Source organism: Mesoplodon mirus, assembly GCF_964341445.2.
Source record: "Mesoplodon mirus genome assembly, chromosome: 12".
NCBI lineage: Eukaryota > Metazoa > Chordata > Mammalia > Artiodactyla > Ziphiidae > Mesoplodon > Mesoplodon mirus.
In genome coordinates, this window is record NC_138988.1 from 8,685,385 (window position 1) to 8,691,940 (window position 6,556).

Sequence of the window (6,556 nt, forward strand, 5' to 3'; positions counted from 1 at the left end):
GAGTGGCTAAAAAAAAGTCAGCTCACCCAGAACATAGTGTGATGATTCTTAGTTTGATCCTGAAATAACTTTGGCTGTTTTTAGTCAAATGGTAGTAAAAATAGGAAAGGCTATCACAGAACAAAAAGGCTCAAAGTAGGGCTGTGATCATCTCTTGTCAGGTGATACCAAGGAGAACAGATATGGAACTCTCCAGTATGTTCAAACCATCTCTGCCTTGGCAAAACTGAAGGACGTGGCAGGACCTCAGAAAAGAGAGAGGATGAGAAAGTTTTAGCATCTGGCTGAGGTCAAAGAGGAGATTAAATGTGTCTTGGTTATGCCTAGGCTCCTTAGAAAACTTTTGCAGTGACTTCATTTGCAAGAGAACAGGAATGAGGTTTAAAAAATGTCACTTGTGACCCTTTATTGTGACATAAAGCCCTCTCAATCCCCTCAGAGCCTTCCGGCATAGAGCTTGGTTCAAGGTATGAGTTTCTGAGGTAGAGACTGAAGGCGTTTCAAAAAAGCCTACTAGAGCGTTAGAACATCTCAGTGCTGGTCAGCTGGTCTCCCTCCTTGCTGTACTACGGGACAGTTCATCCAGTGATTCCACGGGAGTCCAGCTTGCGACCTTCAGCCTTGCAGGACCGGAAGTTCACTCCTGTTGCTGATTTATGGGGACATGAATAACAGAGAAATTGAGCCATTCAAATATTACTGCAAATGTACAGACTTATATGGGGAATTGGAGCAGTCAAGGAGAATACTCATGTTTGCCTAAACCAGGATATCTTAAAATCTCTGACCCATCCGCATTATTCTTTCAACAAATACTCCCTGGGTGCCTGCTGAGTGCTGGCCATGCAGGAGACCATGCTAGAGGCTGTAATTTGTGGTTAACAAAACAGACTGCCCTGTGTCCTTGGGACTCATATCCTAGGAGGTCAGACAAGTCAGTACATAAGATGATTTCAGATAGTGGAAAGACTGTCCAAGTAATTTTAAAAGGATTATAAGAGTGAACAGAGGTGCTACCTGTGATTTTTCGTGGTGTTCCGGTCCCTGGTTCCATTTGTTCCTGAGGACCAGCTGTAACTATTCGTTTGATTACGAGCAGGACCTCTGAATCCCTTTGTTTGCATATGACAGTGCCAGTTGGGTTTCTGTCATTTCCAGTCCGAGTCCTGACTCATGTACTTCATGACTAATAAAGGAAAGTCTGGACTCCTGAGCCTGGCATTGGAGGCCCCTCTCAAGCTGGTCCCTGTTGGCATTTGCGGCCCTAATTCTCACTGTATCCCCCAGAGCACCTTCTACTCCCCCTGACACAGCTAGTCCCCTTCTGCCACGCCAGCCTTATACAGGAGGACAGAGAAGGTGCTTTGGAACCTTCTACCGGGACCTTTAGTGCTTCCCATTGTCTAGATTTACCCCTTCCCCAATCCCCTGGCCAATGTGTCCATCTGCGAAATATAAATGGTGTTCACGGCCCCGTTTATAACTTCCCTCCTCCAGGAATACGTCAAACGCTTCAGCTAAAATGAATCTTCTTGTTGCGCGTTGAGCCTCTGTCAAAGCATTTAATAAAATTTGCCTTGCGAAGTAATTACGTACATTATGGGTCTAATTGCACATAGGAATCCCTGAAGAATGGAATCTCTGCATTTAAAAACTTTGTACTGTCTTCAGTGCTTGGCAACACAAATTGAATTTGCACCTCTGATATAGAAATACCCTAGAGGTATAAAGTGCTATAAAGAGTTCAGGGTAGTAAAAACAAGAGCCACCCTATTTTTTGTGTTCTCTGTGTCAGGCATTGCATAATGCTTGAGATACAGCATGCAATTCTTGTTTTGGCTACCATAGGGTTAACTTCTCTAACAGGCAAATCCTGGAGTGTCAATGGCTTAATATAGTGGTTTATTTCTTGCATTTTTGCAAGTCCAGGATTTGAATTTGATGGACAGTTCTCCTCTCCAGAATGACTGAAAGACCAGGTGGCTTGCACTTTCTGGTATGGCAGCAGGTAGAGCCTAATGCCATTTGCTGGGTCCTCTGCATCAAGAGGCTTGCTGTGCCTGTGAGTGTGGAGAGCTGCCTGCAGACTCTGGTGGGCCAGGCCTTGAGGTGGTGGGAGTCCTTTCTGCTCAGTGTATTGGTTAGAACTTGATCACATGATCCCATCTCGGTGCAGAGAGGCCCGGGAAGCAGGGTCCCTGGCTGAGCAGTGCTCCCAGCCTGGCTGTAGTCTGTGGGGAGGGAGCGTGATCCTTGGTGCCCAGCCAGCCGTTTGTGCTGTAATCATTATAACAACCCTATGAGACACGTTCTGTTTTTATTCTCCTCTTATAGGTCAGGAGCTTGGAGAAGAGAGATGAAGTGACTTGTTGAAACTGCCCTGCTAGAAGGTTCAGAACCAGGTTTAGAACCCAGGTCTCTCTGCCTTTCAGAAGCTGCCTTGGCACTGATACATAAGGCAGCATTTCTCTTTGCTGCATCTCCCAGGTTGCGAAAAATGGTTCTCACATCAGTCTCCCGCTATTGAGCATGCTCAGTAAACCTTCCGGCGTCTCTGTCAAAGCATCCCCTTCTGTGTAGGTATTTGTGGTCTCTGAGCGTGGCAGGACTCGTTATCCCCTTTGTGGCCAGACCCTGTACCCTTTCTCATCCACCTCTCTGGGTCTGCTGCATCCAGGCCCACAGTGTATGCTCTTGTGGTTTATGCTTGATGGACTGTGATGTCCGACAGCTGTGGATCCACCGCTCAGCAGATGGAGACACGGCTCTGGGGGGAGGTGTGTGTCTCATCTCGGGGGAGGATTTGGTAGAGGGTGTGCAGGGGAAGAGAATGGGAGAAGGAGTCGGTCTTTTTTTTTCTCAGGATGACATGTGTTTCAATCAATATTGAAGAGTAAACATGCATGAAAAAAAATAGACACAGTTCAGCCCATAGCTTGTAATTGCTATTCCAAGAAGGAATGCTGGAACTAGGCTTCACTGTTGGCTCTGAAGTTTCATATAATAAACCATCCGTGGATTTATTATTTTTTCTGAGACTCTCCTCTGGGTCCCCATGTTCCAGTGTTTATTAGTTAAGGTCTAGGCTGACAGTCTCTTTTGGGGAGGTGAAGCATCGGTACACAATGACAGTAGGTGGCTGCTTTTCGCCTAAAGGCTCCGCAGCTGTGGGTGGCGCTGGTGACCAGGGAAGGGAAGGGTCTGTGTGCACTGAAGCGGCCAGCAAAGGCTTCCTGGAGGAGGAAGGGCTTGCTTTTCTTTTCTTTTCTTTTCTTTTTTTGTCTAAAAGACAATTCACTGTACACATTCTATTTACTGTTTTCTACAGTGTCTTAATATGAATGAGACCGCTTTTCTATTTGAGCCATTTTTTAACCAAAGCAAAATAACCTAAGTATAACACAGCGTTAAAATACAGCATAAAGATACAAAAATAGGCATACTGATTCTAATTAGGAATGTAATTATGATGGTACATTTTTTATAATCCACATTATATTTAGGAAATCACACAAACATAGATCACTGATTTGAATGAAATGCATAAGTTTGTAGTAAATCTTTGTATTTACAAAAAAACCCCCAAAAAACTACCAAAAAATGCACAAAATTAATCTTTTTTCCTCCTTTGTGTCATATTCCTGGATCCTTCACCAGTATTACATGAGGAAAAAAACAAAAGCAAAACAAATGAAAAACTGAAATCAGAATCACTGATGTTATCAAGTAGGGAAACAAATAAATTAAAATCTAGCAGCCATCAGCAAGAGTACAGCACAGACAATGCTGTAAAAAGAAACAAAGACAATTGTTAGAAAACTGCATGCATCATACTCTTTCAAACCAGCAAAATATGCTCCTGCATACAATGGAACATAAACAGAATCGTTCTCTTGTAAGGTATAGAAATGCAAATTCTTTGCTTTAATATTGTAGATGGGCCAAATGTGTTTGTAATGTTTAATTCTATTAAGCTATTACACAGTGGGCCAGGAACACATTAATGGATTCTGGGGACGATGTGTGCTATACTTCTTTGATTGGGATAGTGGACACTCTAGCCAAAATTAAAAAAATATATATATATATATATATATATGTATGTATGAACACAGAAGTACAAGACAAAGGCGAATGAGACTTCTCTTATATCTTAGCAACATTTCGATGGAAATCAAGTTTAAATGCAGTCCCCTCTGCTTTTGAAGAGGCTTTGGTTCAGCTCCCAAATCTCGATTGCTTGACGCATTCTCATACCAGAACACTCAGAAGGTGTCTTCTTAAACAACAAACCTAGTTTTAGTGGTGGAGCCGCTCTTAGTAGGTGTGTCCACATGGGACTGATAACCAGTCACTATCTTTGGAGGAAGTCCTAACCTTTCCTTGTATACCCTCCCTGTATGTGTAACAGCCTCTCAGTTTTCACATTCAGTAGTCCACATTGCTATTTTTTCACCTTTAGCTCTAACATTAACAACAGCTCCACATATATCATCACTGTAGTCATCAAAAGATTCTCCAATAAGGCACAGCAGCGTCTCTAGCCAAAAGCAATCGAGGTCACTTGGTCTCTGCTGTTGGTTCAATGTAATTAGCCATAGTCCTCCTCGTTTGTTTTTCTCATCTTCCCACATAGGCTCAATACCATCCTTAAAAAGTGAGTAGTCACAGCCAGGCATTAAACTGCTAGACAACTGGATATGGTTGTACAGAGCCCCAAAGTCTTCAACAGTTTCACACTTAGAGATCAGCCGAAGGTTTGCTTGCCAAGTTTTGCTTTTATCATTTTTAAAAATCCAGAGTGTCCATCTGTTCTGTAAAGGATGTTTAATATAGTGTTCTGGGTTAGCAACCTCCTGATGAGATTCTGTTTTCTCTTCTTCTGTAGGTGGGGCATTAGGTGTAGGGGTGGTTTCCAGTTCCACAATCACCATCTTAGATGGATCTCGAAGAGCTTGCTTTGAAGCCAGAGAGGTGGGATGGATTTAAATAGACGGACAAGAAGTGGCAGAGCATTTCTGGCCAAGAGGAAAGAGACAGACGTGTTGGGGCTGAATGAATAGAGGTGCAGTCAGCGTGGGGATGAGACCTGCCCCGTTGCATCAGAGGCTGTGGCTGGGGAAGCAGCAGGGGATGGGGGTGGGTTGGGGAGATTGAGAGGGTAAAAGGGGTCAGAGGGCAAAGTATCATTAGAAGATGACTGGAGAAGTTTCAGTAACCAAGCCAAGCGTCCCACTTGCTACTGTTTCTTCCCAGGAGGGCTTGTTCTTCCTTGACAGGTTAGAGGTAGGACCAGGGCACCAGTTAGAAAGCTTGGCTTGGTCAGGCCCTGGTGCACATGGAAGGGGAAGAACTTAAGAAGAGTCATTCATCGTGGGCCCCTGTAACCGTTGTCCTTCTGTGCTTCTCTGCCCTGAACCATCACCACCACCATCACCTCTGCAGATAACGCATCCCTCCAGTTCCCACTCCTGGGAATGTCCGTGCCTGAGACCAGGTGGGTCAGAGAACATCATTCTTTCATGCTTTGCCAGATTTTTCATGCTGTCCTAGGGACAGGTTCTCGAAAAGTGACTAAGCTTGAACCTACGTCAAATGAGTTGGGTGAGTGTAGAGCTTGATTAAATTTGGTTTCACAAAGTGAAAAAATACGCCATGTCTTGCCTTTTAGCATTTTAAGGTTATTGGTGCTGCTTTGATCCTGAGCCAGGGTGGCCAATGCTGGGAGTGCATCCCCTTTGTCATCCCTTCAGAGCCCTTTGCTGTTTTGACCACACTGGCTTCCAGGGTGCCTTCCCTCCTGACCCAAGTTTGTTTTCATAGGAAACAGACTCTGAAGCAGGAATTGAGAGCAGGAGGTTCCCTGGGAGGGGTGCATAACCTTGGGCAAGGATTCTTCCCTGGCCAAGGGCAATTCCTGGGCAGGATTGCAGCTGGGGAATGAGATCTTTGAACTTGAAATGGGGGATGGGGAGTGGGGGGGGTTGTCTGGGCAGGACAGTGCAGCAGCCACTATAGCTCCCAGCAGCCAGCACTTGAGTTCTCTCAGCAGAGAGACAAGAGACCCTCAGGCTGCTGGACCCCCTTTGCCATTTCCTTCAGAAAGCCTGGAAGTACCTGGGAATCTACATACCCCAGGGCAGCCCCTAACCAATGACGAACACAAACACCCGGCTTCCTTTACTACCATGGTGACCGTTCTGAAGTGTGACCCAAGTTGTCTCCAGAGCTCCCCCACTGGGACTGAGCCATGGTCCCCTCCATGGGATGGATACTTGCCTGATGTCCCCGTCTTGTTTCGTCCCCTTACCTCTGGGTCCCATGTCCCCATTCAGATAGTGCCTTTTTTTTTTTTTTTTTTTTTTTTTCCTGGAAATGCTTCATAACAACTCACTTTCTCCTGAGTTCGGCGATCAGCTTTGTCTGTTCCGGGGAAATTGATCCAAGACAACCGCTTTGTGACCCTTGAGTATGTTGTTGAACCTCTCTAAGCCTCAGTTTCCTCATCTGCAGAGTAAGCACAACAGTGAAAATGAATGTGTGGGATTGTTCTTTA

The 6,556-nt window shown here is 45.0% G+C and overlaps 1 pseudogene across 1 annotated transcript; it reads right to left on the reverse strand.

Annotated features, from left to right (window-relative positions):
• Positions 1-4,280: 4,280 nt before the first annotated feature.
• LOC309813644 (eukaryotic translation initiation factor 4E-like) lies at positions 4,281-4,934 on the reverse strand (annotated as a pseudogene). The gene has a single exon. The product of its transcript is annotated as a eukaryotic translation initiation factor 4E-like (transcript).
• Between the last annotated feature and the right edge of the window lie 1,622 nt (positions 4,935-6,556).